The sequence below is a fragment of the Schistocerca piceifrons genome, chromosome 5, assembly GCF_021461385.2.
Source record: "Schistocerca piceifrons isolate TAMUIC-IGC-003096 chromosome 5, iqSchPice1.1, whole genome shotgun sequence".
NCBI classification, from domain to species: domain Eukaryota; kingdom Metazoa; phylum Arthropoda; class Insecta; order Orthoptera; family Acrididae; genus Schistocerca; species Schistocerca piceifrons.
This window is the reverse complement of record NC_060142.1, coordinates 519932778-519952347: the sequence shown is the minus strand read 5'-3', so window position 1 is coordinate 519952347 and position 19570 is coordinate 519932778. Positions and strand designations below refer to the sequence as shown.

General features: G+C 35.9%; 1 protein-coding gene across 2 annotated transcripts in view; it reads right to left on the bottom strand.

The window, feature by feature from the left end:
* Positions 1-19570, bottom strand: part of LOC124798690 (guanine nucleotide exchange factor subunit Rich) — a 305412-nt gene that overhangs the window by 248294 nt on the left and 37548 nt on the right. The gene's annotated exons all lie outside the window — the stretch shown is intronic.

The following is a 19570-nucleotide window of genomic DNA, read 5'->3' as shown; positions in this document are numbered from 1 at the left end:
AATATATAAATTAAAAATTTTGTATTATTTTGGTTATTTCTAATTAATTTATCTCGATTCGGATAATTTGACAATATATATATATATATTACATTTAATTAAATTTAAATACCTATAATGTTATTTTATTATTATTAAATGATTATTTTAATACATTTATTTACGTAGGATTATAGCTAAAATAGGTTATTATATTATAAATTATATACTAATATGTAATTTAATATTAAATATTATTATAATTGGATATAATAAATATAATTAATAATATTAAATATAAATTATTATATTAATATAAATAAGTATATTAATTATAATAATATAATTACATAGTTTTATATAATTAGATCATTTAACTAATGAATATTTAAGTTAACTTAATATAAACTTAATTTTATATTAATAACATATTACATTAATTTACATAATTGTATAAAATATATTTATTATATTATTTAATCTTTCTTTATCATTAGTGAAAAGAAAGATTAAATAAGAAAGAATATAATACATTTATTGGTATACATGTTCCATATTACTCTTTATTTATATACAATAGAGAAGTTGTTGTGGTCTTGCGTGGGAGTGTTTCTTTTTTTTTTTCATTGTTTGTGGTTTTTTCTTTTTTTTCTTTAAATATTTGAATCTTTTATTTTTTCTTAATTTTATAAATTTTAAAATTTCTTATTTTTGTTTCCAAAAGTTTTATTCTTGCCTGTTTATTCACTTTTTCTTTGTATTATATGTAAGTTTCGTTAAACTAAATGTTCTTTTTGCAGTAATTTGATTTAATTATCTAGTGATTTTGGATTTAGCAATTGATTTAGTATCGGCATAATTCGTGCCAGAAGCCGCGGTTATATGATTGATACAAGTGAATATTATTGGTTAAAACAGTTGTTTATATTTTTAGGGTTAAAATACAGATTTGTAAGGTGAAATGTTAAAATTTATTTATAGCTCTTTTTATGAATCTGTGAAATTTAAATAATAAACTAGGATTAGATACCCTATTATTTTAAAGGTTAATTATATTTACCAGGGTACTATTGGTTAAGGTCTTTAAACCCAAAGAATTTGGCGGTATCTCATTCCATTCAGAGGAACCTACCCCGTGATTGATAATACACGATTTACTTTACTTGATTTATTTGTTCGTACATCTCCGTTATCAGAGAATCTTTTTAGAGTTATAATTCTCAAGATTTATAATTATAAAATATTTCAGGTCAAGGTGCAGCTTATAGTTAAGAGGAGGTGGGTTACAGTAGATTTTTGTTTATAACGGATTTGATGGTGAAATACTGTTAATGAAGGTGGATTTGATAGTAATTTAATTTATTTAATTTAACTGATATTGGCTCTGAGGTGTGTACACATCGCCCGTCGCTCTCATTATTTATTATTCTATTTTATTATTTTGAGGTAGCTTCAATTTAGACGAGATAAGTCGTAACATAGTAGATGTACTGGAAAGTGTATCTAGAAAGAGTTTCAAGATATAACTTATTAGTAAAGTGTTTCATTTATATTGAAAATTTTTCTGTGCAAATCAGGATATCTTGATTATTTATTTTATTATATTTATTTTTTGTTTATTTAATTATTTAATATAAATAATTTTGTCGAATTTTGTCTTAGTATATTTTGTAGAATTGATTTTTTAGATTATAGTTTATTGGTAATGTAATTGTTTTATGAAATATTATTTTAAATTTTTAAAAGTAGATTTTATTTATTGTACCTTTTGTATCAGGGTTTATCAAAATTTTGGTATTTACTTTACTTGTCTCGATTTGGGTTGATTTATAAATAATTTATAGTTAATGTATCATAATTATGATTAAATTATTTATAGAAATGAGATGTTAATCGTTTCCCAAGATATCTAGTTTCTTAAGAAAAAATTTAATTTTTTGAAGTTAATTGTTTTCATTTAATTTTTTAAGTATAAATATTAACTTATTTATTCTTTAAGGGATGAGCTTTGAAGTTAATAACCTATAATTTGCTTTATAAAATATAATAGTAAGCTTTAAACCAGCTATCTTTAAGATTACGTTTTAGTTCATTATTTTTTATTTTGATTTTATAAGCATTTTAGGTTTTTTTTATTAAGATTATTAATTTAATTTTAAAATTTTTGTAATAATGATAGAATTAGAATATTTATTTGTATATAATTTTTACCTTGTAAATTTATTATAAGGAACTAGGCAAAATTGATTTCCGCCTGTTTATCAAAAACATGTCCTCTTGAAAATACTTTGAGGTCTGGCCTGCTCACTGAGCGGATTTTTAAGAGCCGCAGTATTTTGACCGTGCAAAGGTAGCATAATCACTAGTCTCTTAATTAGTGGCTGGAATGAATGGCTTGACGAGAAATCAACTGTCTCTTAATAAATTTTTGAATTTAACTTTTGAGTCAAAAGGCTTAAATTCTTCTTTAGGACGAGAAGACCCTATAGAGCTTAACATTTTACTTTTATATAGTTTTTTGTTTGTCTTTCTATATTTAATGATGATGTTTTGTTGGGGTGACATGAAGAATAAATAAACTCTTCATTATTATATCATTTATTTATGTTTGTTGTTTTGATCCATAATTTATGATCATAAGATTAAGTTACCTTAGGGATAACAGCGTAATTGTTTTTGAGAGCTCATATCGACAAAGCAGATTGCGACCTCGATGTTGGATTAAGAAAAATTTTGGGTGCAGGAGCCCAGTAATTAGGTCTGTTCAACCTTTAAATTCTTACATGATCTGAGTTGAGACCGGCGTGAGCCAGGTCGCTTTCTATCCTAAGATTATTAATTCATATTAGTACGAAAGGACCATATGATTGAAATATTTTTTATTGTATTGATTAATATTAATTAGATACTATTTTGACAGATTAATGTGTTGAATTTAGAATTCATTTATGTAGATTTTTTCTACAAAATTGTATTGATTAATATTAATTAGATTACTATTTTGACAGATTAATGTGTTGAATTTAGAATTCATTTATGTAGATTTTTTCTACAAATAGTATTGATACTTTATGATTTATTTATGTTTATTTTGAATTTTCTTTTATTAGTTATTTGTGTTTTAATTAGTGTTGCTTTTTTAACTTTATTAGAGCGTAAGGTTTTAGGTTATATCCAAATTCGAAAGGGTCCAAATAAAGTAGGATTTGTAGGAATTCCACAACCCTTTAGTGATGCTATTAAGTTAATTTGTAAGGAGCAGCCAATTCCTATTATATCTAATTATTTACTTTATTATTTTTCTCCTGTTTTTAATTTACCTTAGTCAGGTATGAAGAAGTAATGAAAAACATATGTTAACAGATGCAACTGTGAACCAAATCTAGCAGCATGAGGTAATTAGAGATTATGTTGCAAACCGATCAAAGATAAACTACTTACTGAGCCTAACAGACACGTTCCAAATCTGAGAAACAGATACACAAAACAGTAATCACAAAACCAGCAATGTACGTCTTGCTGTGTGTGTGTTTCCATTTGTTGTTGCTGTCTTCAGTCCCGAGACTGGTTTGATGCAGCTCTCCATGCTACTCTATCCTGTGCAAGCTGCTTCATCTCCCAGTACATACTGCTACCTACATCCTTCTGAATCTGCTTAGTGTATTTATCTTTTGGTCTCTCTCTACGATATTTACCCTCCATGTTGCCCTCCAATACTAAATCGGTGATCCCTTCATGCCTCAGAACATGCCCTACCAACCGGTCCCTTCCTCTTGTCAAGTTGTGCCACAAACTCCTTTTCTCCCCAATTCTATTCAATACCTCCTCATTAGTTATGTAATCTACCCATCCAATCTTCAGCATTCTTCTGTAGCACCACATTTTGAAAGCTTCTATTCTCTTCTTGTCCAAACTATTTATCGTCCATGTTTCACTTCCATACATGGCTACACTCCATACAAATACTTTCAGAAACGACTTCCTGACATTTAAATCTATACTCGATGTTAACAAATTTCTCTTTTTCAGAAACACTTTCCTTGCCATTGCCAGTCTACATTTTATATCCTCTCTACTTCGACCATCATCAATTACTTTGCTCCCAAATAGCAAAACTCCTTTACTACTTTAAGTGTCTCATCTCCTAATCTAATTCCTTCAGCATCACCCGACTTAATTCAACTACATTCCATTATCCTTGTTTTGCTTTTGTTGATGTTCATCTTATATCCTCCTTTCAAGACACTGTCCATTCCGTTCAACTGCTCTTCCAAGTCCTTTGCTGTCTCTGACAGAATTACAATGTCATCGGCGAACCTCAAAGTTTTTATTTCTTCTCCATAGATTTTAATACCTACTCTGAATTTTTCTTTTGTTTCCTTTACTGCTTGCTCAATATAAAGATTGAATAGCAGCGGGGTAGGCTACAACCCTGTCTCACTCCCTTCCCAACCACTGCTTCCTTTTAATGGCCCTCGACTCTTACAACTGCCATCTGGTTTCTGTACAAATTGTAAATGGCCTTTCGCTTCCTGTATTTTACCCCTGCCACCTTTAGAATTTGAAAGAGAGTATTCCAGTCAACATTGTCAATAGCTTTCTCTAAGTCTACAAATGCTAGAAACGTAGGTTTGCCTTTCCTTAATCTTTCTTCTAAGATAAGTCATAAGGTCAGTATTGTCTCACGTGTTCCAACATTTCTACGGAATCCAAACTGACCTTCCCCGAGGTCGGCTTCTACCAGTTTTTCCATTCGTCTATAACGAATTCACGTTAGTATTTTGCAGCTGTGACTTATTAAACTGATAGTTTGGTAATTTTCACAACTGTCAACATCTGCTTTCTTTGGGATTGGAATTATTACGTTCTTCTTGAAGTCTGAGGGAATTTCATCTGTCTAATACATCTTGCTCACCAGATGGCAGAGTTTTGTCAGGACTGGTTCTCCCAAGGCTGTCAGTAGTTCTAATGGAATGTTGTCTACTCCCAGGGCCTTGTTTCGACTCATGTCTTTCAGTGCTCTGTCAAACTCTTCACACAGTATCGTATCTCCCATTTCATCTTCATCTACATCCTCGTCAATTTCCATAATATTGTCCTCAAGTACATCGCCCTTGTATAGACCATCTGTATCCTCCTTCCATCTTTCTGCTTTTCCTTCTTTGCTTAGAACTGGGTTTCCATCTGAGCTCTTGATATTCATACAAGTGGTTCTCTTTCCTCCAAAGGTCTCTCTAATTTTCCTGTAGGCAGTATCTATCTTACCCCTCGTCAGATAAGCCTCTACGTCCTTACATTTGTCCCCTAACCATCCCTGCTTAGCCATTTTGCACTTCCTGTCGATCTCATTTTTGAGACGTTTGTATTCCCTTTAGCCTGCTCCACTTATTGTATTTTTGTATTTTCTCCTTTCATCAATTAAATTCAGTATCTCTTCTGTTACCCAAGGATTTCTACTAGCCCTCATCTTTTTACCTACTTGATGCTCTGCTGCCTTCAGTACTTCATCCCTCAAAGCTACCCATTCTTCTTCTACTGTATTTCTTTCTCCCATTTGTGACAATTGTTCCCCTATGCTCTCCCTGAAACTCTGTACAACCTCTGGTTTAGTCAGTTTATCCAGGACCCATCTCCTTAAATTACCACCTTTTTGCAGTTACTTCAGTTTTACTCTACAGTTCATAACCAACAGATTGTGGTCAGAGTCCACATCTGCCCCTGGAAATGTCTTACAATTTAAAACCTGGTTCCTAAATCCATGTCTTACCATTATATAATCAATCTGATACCTTCTAGTATCTCCAGGATTCTTCCATGTATACAACCTCCTTTCATGATTCTTGAACCAAGTGTTATCTATGATTAAGTTATTCTCTGTGCAAAATTCTACCAGATGGCTTCCTCTTTCATTTCTTACCCCCAATCCATATTCACCTACAATCTTTCCTTCTATCCCTTTTCCTACTCTCGAGTTCCAGTCACCCATGACTATTAAATATTCACCTCCCTTCACTACCTGAATAATTTCTTTTATCTCGTCATACATTTCATTAATTTCATCATCATCTGCAGAGCAAGTTGGCATATAAACTTGTACTACTGTAGTAGGCGTGGGCTTCGTGTCTATCTTTGGCACAATAATGCTTTCACTATGCTGTTTGTAGTAGCTTACCCGCACTCCTATTTTTTAATTCATTATTATACCTACTCCTGCATTACCCCTATTTGATTTTGTATTTATAAGCCTGTATTCACCTGACAAAAAGTCATGTTCCTCCTTCCACCGAACTTCACTAATTCCCACTATATCTAACTTTAACCTATCCATTTCCCTTTTTAAATTTTCTGACCTACCTGTCCGATTAAGGGATCTGACATTCCACGCTCCAATCCGTAGAACACCAGTTTTCTTTTTCCTGATAACTACGTCCTCTTGAGTAGTCCCCGCCTGGAGATACAATCATCATTTAACCGTACACTACAGCTCCATGCCCTCGGGAAAAAATTACTGCTGTAGTTTCCCCTTGCTTTCAGCCGTTCGCAGTACCAGAACAGCAAGGCTGTTTTGGTTAGTGTTACAAGGCCAGATCAGTCAATCACACAGACTGTTGCCCCAGCAGCTACTGAAAAGGTTGCTGCCCCTCTTCAGAAACCACATGTTTGTCTGGCCTCTCAACAAATACCCCTCCATTGTGGTTGCACCTATGGTACAGTTAACTGTATTGCTGAGGCACACAAGCCTCCCCACCAACGGCAAGGTCCATGGTTCATGCACCATGTAGTAAGTGTAAAAGCTTCACAAAGATGCACATCTAGTAGCAGACAGTACTATAATTATGGTGTGAAATAAGATATGTGTATCCTATAATTGCATGGCACAATTTTGACATGCATACAGAATATCTAAAGTGAATTTTACATCCGTTTGGTTATTAAACTGAAGTACTGTCTCCAGATGATACGATGGGGGGAAAAGTTAAGTATCAGCCTCCTTGATTGATAACAGATGATTTTACATTATTTGCCATGGATGGATTTCTTCAGAGTATGAGTGTCAAATATTAGCTCATCAAACCCCAGTGGACTATGCAACTGTATTGATGTTTTGCAACTTAAGATGAATCACTTTCAAAAAATTTAAAGATCAGTCTTCCAAGAAGGTCAAAGACTATATTACAACCTATGATGTATCATGCAGCGTAACTTGCTGTGACAGTGCGAGAGAGAGACAAAGATATTGTTTATTACTCTGTGGCGGACAGCGCTCACATAATTATTCTTAGGATATAGTTTTTGTTTGTTCTTGTTAAGAGTAATTTTGAGTAGATGAGAGCCATTCTTGTGATGTAAAAAAATCGACGCCATTGCGAGGTTTTGATTCACATTGTAAAATATAAGTGCATATGGAAGGAAATCAGTTAATAGAACAATAAAATATTGTTCATTTCAAGAAGGTACGTCTTATTATACACCCAGCGATGTACTGCTATTGTGATGTACTAATAAACACCAGTTGAGAACAGTTCCGACGGGAGCGTTCAGTTCTAGTGAAATAGTTCGATGTTTTCTTCGGAAAAGAAGTCATTTCATGGATCATTCAAATCCACAATAGTAACTGGACATTTCTCAGAACTGAAAGCAATCTGATTGCTATGCAACAGACCCCCGAAGAATATTTCTCCGTATTTTGGTTACCACTTTCAGCTCAACACGGTATCTGCAGCATCTGGAGCAGATTTCTACAACAGCGGAAGCGTGTAATCGCCATCAGTTTCACACACCGCCCTGTGTACGCTGTATGTATTTACCCACAACAGTGAACATACAGTTACTCACACAAAAAGAAAGAATACTAGGTGGTGTGGGGAAACATTTCAGTATAATGGCCCTGTAGAGCTAAACAGTAATTAGCCTAGTAATAAGAGGAGTCGTTAAAAATGTCTACCGTTAGACAGGACACGATCCTGATACAACACTCATAGTGAAACTGCAATACAAATATGTTAGTAATTTAGTAAGTAATGTTTCATTGTGTGTATATATGTCTAGTCTTATAGAGTAACTACATTATGGTCCTTTGTATGTTTCATGCTAACGCCAACGTGCGGGAGTATCTTGTGAAGAGAACGAGTGCGCCTTCCCAGCAGCCGAGCAGAAACTTCAAAAAGGCCAGAACATTTGAATTACTAGCTTTCTTGAGCATTTATGCATTGTAGTGACCCTCATGTAGAAATTTTCTAAGTATAAATAGAGTTGCTATATTACTTTTACTAGAATTCCAGTATTTCAGTAGATATAGTAAGACAACATTTTATGTGTTATCTATGCACTGTTTTTGTGTCACATTGTAAAGTGTACATTAACAGCATTAGGACATTAACATTTTTGCGTGTGTAAAAGTTTAATAGTCTCTTTTGTAGGACTTATTTAGAGGAGAAACTGTCAATTGCTCATTCACATGGTGATAACTAGATCTATGTTCAAAGCCAATAAGCAAGCAAGCATCACAATGCCACAAAATGAATTAAATAGTGTGAATGCATCGTCAACTAGTGCCACAGAATTTAATACCGCCGTAGTTAGCGATATGTCGATTACGGCTGAGCAACCAGCAATAATTAATGCGCTCATGCCGTCGACACAAACGGTTGCTAGTTCCGACATTCATATGTCGAAAGAAGTCCAGAGAAATATGCAGCAACCAACAAACAACATGAATTTCATCTCTGACACAGACGCGTGCGAAAACGAAATGACTTTACAGAAAATTGTGTCGGTACAATCCTCATTAAGCCCAGTGCAATCGCCAATTGCTGAGAATACCGATTTGTTATCCCAGCTGATGTCAAGTTTGACTGTCATAACACAAGGGATTAAGGCATTGGAAACATCGCAATCTAATCTTGCAACGGCACAATCCACGTCTGCAAACGACATGAATCGTAGATTCCAGGCATTGGAGAGTGCGCAATTTAATTTGGCTCAGGAGCAATCTAATAAACTAAAAGAAATAAATGATAAGATTACTGTAAAATTCCAGAGTTTGGAAACAAAGCAGAGTCACTTGATTACCAGTCAGGCACAACTCATAGTTACACAAGAACAACAGTATCAGGAATTAACAAACAAATACAAAGACATCTTATGTCGTCAAGATACACTAAATCATCAAGTGCAAGAAGTTATTCATGTACAGAACACTATTGCGCAAGACGTGAATACAATTAAGCACGATAACGAGCAAGCTGTCATTGAGCTTACTCGGAGGATAGACACTCTCAGTCTCGAAGGCGAGAAACACATAGAGAAACTTTTCAATGAACATAAGATCGCATTCTCTAAGGACATTGAAGATTGGGCGAAAGAGCAAACCGAGACAGTGCGAAATTATGTTGACAAAACCTTGAAAGAAACGGTTTCTAACGTGCAAGTTAACAACGAAGCTGCACAAGAACAACTTAAGGCAGAAGTTAAAGAGATTAAGGAGAATATAGGAGATGAATTTCCTGCTTGGAAAGCAAAGATAGAAAATACATTAAAAGCATGGCAGCAAGGTCTAGTTAATACTAGAGGGGCACATACTACTGGCAGTTTATCAAAAGCAGACATTATTCCTGATGAAACCAGTGAAACCGAATCCATGCAACAATATCCATGTACTGGTGCATATTTACGTAATCAACCAGAAACAAATTATCGAGAATATCATTCACCGCGTAGTAGCCACCAGAATACACCTGTGACTATGAATGAAGAAAAAATGCTTAAATATCGTCAATTCCAGATATTTATTCCCGAAAGGAAGTCGATCAATCCCGTGGTATTTATCAAGCAATTTAAAGGGATATTGCCGCGAATGTGGACTGAGCAACAAAAAATTATGTACGTTGCAGGATTCATACATGGAGATGGATTGATGTGGGCGTCAGAAGCATCCGACTGGTGTCAAGATTATGACCAATTTGAGCGCGCTTTCTTGCACAAATACTGGAATAAAGGTGTACAAGAAAGACTACGTAAGGAAGTTTTTGACCCACTACCTTTTTCTTTCAAAAATGGATCTTTAAGAAAGTATTTCGAGAAGTATATAAATAAAAGTAAATACTGGAATGAACCAATCCCGGCGCAGGATATCATTCGAATATTAAAGGGCAAACTTCCACTTGAAGTTAAGGAAAAGCTTCTACATGTGCCTGAACAACATGTGGAAGATTTTCTAGCCACATTGGATTCAATAGACATTCTGTTCGAAGAATCACGTGTGCGCTATAACCAGCCAAGTTACCAACCTAACAAATACAATAGTAACAACAAACAGTATGGAAACAAACCTTTTGCACACAATTCACCAAACCCACAGGTGAATTATTTCCAGAAAAACGTGAAATTTGGTAACGAAAATCCCGACCAGTGTAATCATGACCAACAATGTGAACAAACATATAAACGGAAATGGAGGAAGAATAATAAGAAGAGGAAAGGATACTATCAAGAAGGGAATTATCAGCAAAAAGGCCGATATCAGCAACCAACCCAAGAATATCACAACCAACCACAAACTTCAGGTTGGATACCAAATGATAATGCAAATGAATGGAGAAATCAACCACCAATAATAACCGACGTAACGGAGCAGACATCTACTAATAATGGACAATCGTCAAACTAAACTCGACTGTCAGAAGCCCCGACGGTGCAGTCGAGGAAGTTTTCAGGGGCGAAAATTCGAGCGTCAAAAATTTTTCCGGTACAATGAAGGCAGATTATTAATAGAAGAACTTCAGCAGGATATGATGCCTTGTCAAGAGGAACATATCACTGTACCTGTTGCGAAAATTCAGGCGGCGATTGAAGGCATTACTGTGCAAGTTACTTTAGATACAGGAGCAGCAGTAAATGTCATTTCTGAGAAGTTATTTCAAAGAATACTTCAGAAAGCAAATCCACCGATTTTTCCTGTTCAATGTTGTAGAATTGTAGGTCCTACTGGTCATAAGTCTTCTCAGGTTAAAGTGCAGACTCAACTCCAGTTAGATATAGGAAATGTAGCTATAAATTGCACGTTCCTTGTAATAAAAAAATTGGTTGAGGACTGTATCCTGGGTATAGATGAATTTAGAGAGAGAAATTGGCATATCGATTTTTCTCTAGGCCGTGCCAGTTTTACAACAATGGATCAGAAACATCAAGTGAATCTTCTCAGGGAATATAGAACCCATGGAAAGTATTGTCATGGACGAAAGCTGCAAATAAAGTGGATACATAGCAAACCTGTAAGGTATTACAAAATTAATTACTTGCAACCAGTTTTAAACCCTGAAGATATGGTATATGAAAAGGTACAAGAACCTGAATATTTGCAACAACATCAAAGAAAGCAATTATATGATCTTCTACAGGAATATCATGAAGTCTTTCAAGAAAGACCTGGTGTAATCAAGGGATACACATGCCATTTAGATGTGATACCACACCAAGTTTTCTGCCGTATTTTTTATCCAGTACCGTGGCACCAACGAAAGGCAGTTGATGCGGAAATCCACCAGATGCTTGAATGGGATCTGATCGAACCTTCGACGAGTCCATACTGTAGTCCGCTTCATGTTGTCTCGAAAAGGGGAGGAAAAGTTCGTCTCGTGCTAGACGCACGGCAGATAAATAAAATTATCATGCCCGTGCGAACTCACCCGGAAAACATCGATGAGCTAATTCAAAAGTTCGAGGGGATGAAATACTTAACAAATATTGATTTGAGAAGTTCATTTTGGCAGGTGGCTCTAGACGAACCATCAAAAAAGTACACCGCATTTGTACATGCAGGTAGAAGCTATCAATTTAAGGTTTTACCTTTTGGGCTAACCGTGAGCTCAGGAGTTTTTATAAATGCTCTAGATCATGCATTGGGACCTGCACTTCGAAGCAATTTAACTTTATTTGTGGACGACATGCTCATAGCTACGAGCACATGGGAGGAGCACGTTGATTTATTGAGAAGCGTGTTAGAACGTTTCAAGGAAGCAGGCATAACCGCAAATCTGCAAAAGTCCCATTTTGCTCGAGATAAAATCAAATTTTTGGGTCATCTTATAAATGAAAAAGGCATCTTACCGGACTCCGAGAAACTAAAGGCAATCAAAAACTTTGCAGTTCCAGGAAATTTGTGTGTGAAAGATTTCCTACATCCTATTATACCCACTAAACCGCTGTCAATCATTTCGGTCGACGTCTGTGGTCCTCTACCATCATCAAGGGGAGGATGCAAATATATTGTAGCTTTTCTTGATATATTCACTAAGTATGTCAAACTTTATCCATTAAATGCAAATATATTGTAGCTTTTCTTGATATATTCACTAAGTATGTCAAACTTTATCCATTAAAATCAGCTACTGCTGCATCCATAGCCAAGAAGCTGGTCAAAGATTATATAGTCAAAGTAGGCAAACCAGAGGCTATTCTTTCTGACAATGGGTCAATGTTCACTGGATTTCGTTGGAGGCAAACATTAGCCAGTTGTGGTATAAAACAAATTCTAACATCAGTGTACCACCCTTCGGCGAATCCCGTGGAACGAATTTTTCGTGAATTAAACCGGTTCATGAGAACATATTGCCACAACCAGCAACCCAAATGGATCGATTATCTTCACGATTTTCAGGAAATTGTAAACAATATGCCACATACTACGACAGAATACACCCCATACGAACTGATGTTTGGAAAACAGGAACAGAATGACTGGATTCGATCAATTCCTAAAGTAGCTATTAACAAAATAGACCTACAAAATAAAGTACGACAATCCTTACTCAATATAATGGACAAGGCAAGAAAAAGGAAAATATATTTTGACAATCGACTTGGAAAAATAAAAACATATAAAGTGAAAGACCAAGTTTTAGTAAAAACTCATCCTAAGGCTTCACTTATACAGAGGAAGAACACAAAATGGCAATTATTGTATCAAGGACCATTTGTGATTACCAAAATACCCCATCCAGGAACTTATGTTTTGAAGGATGTGAAGAATGGAAAGGTGAAAGGAATGTATCCTCATCACTTGTTAAAGCAATTTCATGATGACTGAAGATTCTGAATATTGAAAATACTATTCTTATCAAATAATATTGATTAGAGAATTTTCATTAAACCTATGAATCATACTCAGGATAGTTTCTTTTTTTTTGCAATTTAGTAGTTAGTTTTCTTTTCAGGCATACTGTACGAGAGATATGCAGACATTATGTATAGGTTTTCCACTGTAAGGATAAGTTTTCTTTTCAGTATGCAGAGAATTTAGCTATAGTATGAACGATTTCTTTTAAAAAATTTTTATTTAGTAGATAGTAATTTCAATCAGGTTACACAATGCATAATGACCATGGGTTAGTGACTCAAATGAATCTGGTCTATGGCAAGATATTTTTTCTTATGTCAATTTAACAATCTCAATGTATGTTTGTATTTGCTTTTTTACTCGCTGAGCTGAAGTCATGCTGTTCGGAAGGGGTAACCCGTTCTCAGTTTTAAAAGGACGCCTATTACTTTGTTTCAATCTTTTGTGATGAACATTGTCTTTAGAATTCTACTATTGTTGTAACATACCTGTGTATGTAAATTATGTTGTATCAATTGTTGCTCGCGAAGTTACCAACTGAGCGAATGCCTTTCAGTTATAAGCCCATCAACAAGTGTTAAAGTCCATCTGAAAGATGACGAGCATAAGTTGACACGGCAGCTCCAGTTGGATTTGTGTATAGTGCATTCTAGGGTTTTTGATAGAAATGAAGAACACCTTACGACTTCCGAATATTTCGAATTCAGGACAGAGAATTAGAAAGAACTTTAGATTAGATTCCATTTCAGCTCAGCATAGATCAAACACCTTTTCCACGGAACTTACACTGACTCTTATTTTCATGTTAACCATATGCGGAAAACCATAATACCCACGAGGAGACGGTGAAATGGGAATAGAATTCCATCAGTTACCAGGAGATGACAGATAGAAGGGAATCGTAGATGGACGTAAACCAACGCGTCGACGGTTCACCTCAAGACACAGAAGATTAACAGTGTTGTGTTTCTTTTGTAAACAGTGTTTAAATTCATTCAACAAAAAAATCCATATTGTAAATATTTTTTTATTTTCCATTGTAATTCAATTAATTATCCTTGCAAATGAGAAATATGAGGATGGTAAATCTACCCCGAGGTTTTCCTTGGTTTTCCTTTGTGGGGCTTGGCCGAATGGCTAGATTATCCGTTTGAGACATCCCAAGGCGAGTGACAGAAGCTTTGAATGATGATAAAAAAAGGTTTCTGATCACATCTCATGCCATCCTCGACAAATGAATAAAAGCAAGCATGTAAGCTATGCATATATGCTGCATCAGGAATTCAGCACAGGCTTTGTCAGCAGTATATGCACCCAAATCAATAATTTACATTTAGATAGTCATTCACTAATACCAAAATATCATAAGAAATACAGTGGACGTTAATACTCTAGTGGACTTTAATACAGCGTCATAAACAATCACCGATATAGTGTTGTGTGAACGCTCGTGTTTGTTTTTGCCCAAAAACGTTCGTCCACAAGAGGGGCATATATGATGTATCATGCAGCGTAACTTGCTGTGACAGTGCGAGAGAGAGACAAAGATATTGTTTATTACTCTGTGGCGGACAGCGCTCACATAATTATTCTTAGGATATAGTTTTTGTTTGTTCTTGTTAAGAGTAATTTTGAGTAGATGAGAGCCATTCTTGTGATGTAAAAAAATCGACGCCATTGCGAGGTTTTGATTCACATTGTAAAATATAAGTGCATATGGAAGGAAATCAGTTAATAGAACAATAAAATATTGTTCATTTCAAGAAGGTACGTCTTATTATACACCCAGTGATGTACTGCTATTGTGATGTACTAATAAACACCAGTTGAGAACAGTTCCGACGGGAGCGTTCAGTTCTAGTGAAATAGTTCGATGTTTTCTTCGGAAAAGAAGTCATTTCATGGATCATTCAAATCCACAATAGTAACTGGACATTTCTCAGAACTGAAAGCAATCTGATTGCTATGCAACAGACCCCCGAAGAATATTTCTCCGTATTTTGGTTACCACTTTCAGCTCAACACGGTATCTGCAGCATCTGGAGCAGATTTCTACAACAGCGGAAGCGTGTAATCGCCATCAGTTTCACACACCGCCCTGTGTACGCTGTATGTATTTACCCACAACAGTGAACATACAGTTACTCACACAAATAGAAAGAATACTAGGTGGTGTGGGGAAACATTTCAGTATAATGGCCCTGTAGAGCTAAACAGTAATTAGCCTAGTAAGAAAATGGACTCGTTATAAACCTCCCACATACACATGATGCCTCTCCTGTGAAACACCAGGTTCATTTTCCCTGGTGTTTCCACAGATATATACAATTTCATTTTTGCAATATGTATGTGGAGTTATCCATAAAAAACATACTTTTCACCTGATGTTTCAAGCTATGTCTAGTGTCAACAGAAAACGTTGATTTGTTTCTCGCTACAAGCAAAAAGGTTTACATAAAGGAATTTTACATGCTCTTTTGATAGACTGATCCCAAACAATCTGATATTTGTTATAATAAAAGGAGTAAAAAGGGGCAGCAAAACTCAAGGAATGGCCACTGCTTCTGAAGGAAATTGTATATGATCAAAAGAACATTGAACAACTAGGATCAAAAGGAATGAGACAGTGCACCTATTAAGACAATGAATTCATAACAGGACAATTGAGTTTGCCCAGTCTGGCCATTCTGATTTAGGATTTCCATTTTTTTCCCCCTCTAGCATTCAGGCATATGCCTAAAGCTATTTATTTTCATTGTATTATGATGAAAACCCCTGTATCATTGTGATACAATCCTTGGATGGATGGATGAATGAATGAATACATAAATACATAAGTCGTGAATACTTCTTTGCAAGACCTGTGACTGCAAGTACCTGGTGAAACACAGAAAAAATTCACCTGATGATTCTTAAGGGAGACAGTTGGTATAATGTGAAATGACCACAATTGCAAAGCTACAGAAATTTGGATTCATACATCAGACTTTACAAATGAGGTAAGAAGATGTACTGTACTGTGACAGTACATGCAAATATTTGCTATCCTTCATTATGGATCCTTGCTCTTTATATTTTCACCAATACAGAAAAGTTTCCCTTTCGCTAACCAGAATCTAGTTCCACATACTGTTCCCATATTGGTGCCTAGCTCATGGGCTTGCCCCAAACAGACTTCCCATAAAATTATCCATCTCCTCCTTCCAAAATGATCTCTGTCTGTTCCAATTCCGTCAGTCCACAGCCCTCAACAACCTAGTCCTGCAAAACCTTATGAATCAGGCCCGAACCTTCTTGAACTACTTCCTCTCCATCCACAAAATTCTCCTGCTCTGCAATCCCCAATTCCTGCAGCCCGTCTCCCAGAGTGAAAACCATGCCATACAGGAACTAGAGCAGTATGCACAATGCAACTGAACCATCACCACAAGAGCCACCATCAGACTTCCACACACCCCCTCACAGCTGCCAAGCAATGCCTTGCAGACCTACTACACATTTACCACAATCTCAAAAACTCACTCCCACCACCCTACGTAACCCAGAGTTTTAACAGACCCACAACACAATCATGAGCCTGTTTCCCAAATGCCTCAGCCCAAAAAAGTATCAGTCCTTCCCAAGGGCCTTACCTTTTATCACACTCCCAAATTCAATCATGCTTGTTTTGTTAAATATATTCCCTCATCCTTCTAGTACCTAAAGCACAAACACTTTCTCGGTACTAATTATACCAGACTCAACCCAAACCAATACTGAACCTTGCCTAACACTCTCTCTCTCTCTCTCTCTCTCTCTCTCTCTCTCTCTGTGTGTGTGTGTGTGTGTGTGTGTCTTTACTGATGAAGGCTGTGGCTGAACGCCACATGTGAGTGTGTTTTAATCGTGCCTGTCTTGTCTGCAACTTGACATGTCTTCTTTACAGTAAGGAGCAATCTATCTTTTCCTACATTGTTGATATTCCCACTGGAGTATCCACTGTTTGAAAAAGTACATTTTAAACTCCTAAAGCAACTCAGTTCAGCCAGATTTGAGCTTAGAATCATTGCAAATGTTGTGTAGAGACAAATCAGTAAACTGGCATATTTTGTATATTTTTATTCAGTAATGTCATCTGGAAAAATTTTCTGGGGTAACTCATCTTTTAGAAAGAAAGTCTTCATTACCCAGGAATGTACTTAAAGAAAAATATGCGGTGTTCATCCATGATCATCTTGTGGACATAAGTTTAAGACATTGGGCATTCTGACTACTGTTTCACATTATATTTATTCCCTCATGAAGTTTATTGTAAATAATCCACTGCAGATGAAGAGTATATCAATGATGTACCAGAAGGAAAAATGAGATTCCTTACTACACATTAAATTTGTCTTTAGAAAAAAAGGGTGTACAAAGTTGCAACAAAATTTTTTGATAACTTAGCCAGTGATACGTCTGACAGATAGCAAAGTAAAATTTCAAAACAAACTAAATAAGTTTCTCCTTGCCAATGTTTCATGTTCTGTAGAAGAATTTCTATTATTGTCATGTGTAAAAGATGGTGGATAGGAATTACTAACTCACATTTGAAGATACTAAAAAAAATTAAAAACATTACATGTGCTCAGTATGTAGCCATATTTAAAATTTAAGTTGAGATGTGTATGCAAAATGACTCATTCCACATCATTCCAATTTATTATGCAAATGAGTCATGGAATATGAAAATAATTAACTCATTCATTGTGTCTTTCTGTGACTCAATGTTTCTTTATGTTGAGTAGCAATCTGTTCCTTATTGTCATGATGTCCAATCTGCCACACTTGTACAATGGCTTGTACAGTACATTCACAGATTGGGAGACCATATACAGAGATGCCATTGTTAAATAATTATTAAGGTTCCTGTCATCTTTTAATTGTTTCTGAAATTTGTATGCACCTAAGAGATGTTAACACAGCTAACCATCAGACACCATATGACTGTCCATTTACAACAGGATGAGTAATTGCTTATTTAACTTCAGCTGTTTCTATGAACACGCTGTCAGCATACCCAGATCATCTACATCTACATTTACGCGCTATATGTAAACTTATTATGTGAAGTGAAGGGTCTTTGTGTTACAATGATTAATTACCCCTCCCCTTTTATTTCAGGTTGTGAATGGCACATAGGAAGAACAACTGCCAGAAATCCTGTAATTCCAACGATCTTCTCATTGTGGTCACTCTTGAGACATATGTACGGAGAAGTAATATGCTGCCCAACTCTTCTTGGAAAGTATGCCCTCAAAATTTCAACAGCAACCCCTCAGTGATGCACCTCCCCCCCCCCCCCCCCCCGTCTCTCTCTCTCTCTCTCTCTCTCTCTCTCTCTCTCTCTCTCTCGCTCTCTCTCTCCTGCCCCCCTCTCTTCTCTCCATCCCTCCCTCCCCCTCTGCCTCTTTCCCTATGACCCCCCACCCCACCCACCTCATTACTTCAAGCTGGTATGGGTCCCAGACTAATGAGCAACACCTAAGAACTGGTCCTGGTCCAAGAGTGTTTTGTAAGATACTTTTTTCATGGTTGAATTGCATTTAGTTCAGATTCTTCTAACAAATCTCAGACTGCCTACTTCCTGGATAAGTCAAGAGGAGCAATACCTACCAAGCAGTACAATTTGTCAACAGTGGTTGGTTTCAGACATCCCATAATTAGCCTTGGAGATTCATTATGAGCTACGCCCACTTCTTTTGTCTGGGCGGGCATATATACCAGTCTAGAAACATTAAAGTGCCATGGCAGAATTATGGTCCACCTGGAATTGGATATCCTAATTACTGCCAACAGGTTTCCATGTGATGATGTTTCGGGCTGACATCTTATGTTTAGTATTATGGCAGTGCCACCAGTAAGTGTGTGAGCTACCTAAGGTAACTTCAAGGAAGTTGATGCCTCCCAAGTAACACAGTTTTCTTCCTATCTGTCTGGTTTGCACTAACAGAGCCAAATATCACAAGATCTCTGCAGAATCCATAGAGATTTTTATACAAAATTTCCATTCTCCAGAACTATCATAACACACAAACATAAAACATGTTCTGGTAATTCTACAACAGATGGCATTCATGTGATAAATAAAAGAAGAAATTATATAATGGATCTTCCGCAGTGAAACAATTTTGGATGACTGAATTCAGTACTTCAGCCTTCTTTCTTTCTTTCTTTCATCTTACACTTTCGTGCCAGTACAATAGTTGAATGACCGAACAGATGATTTTGATCCTCTTACTGACTTCACATAAAACTTCTTAGGGTACTTAGGCAGGTCAGCCAGCAAAACTGTACTTCCAAACTCAAGGAATGATTCTCCCTTACACTCATTTTACCTTCGATCAGCTACTGTTCGCCAACAAGAGTTTTACTCCGCTTAAATCATGAGCAGCTAAGGTGAGAATTTTATGATTAATACTGAATTGTATTTGGCTCGAATCATAATAAGACATA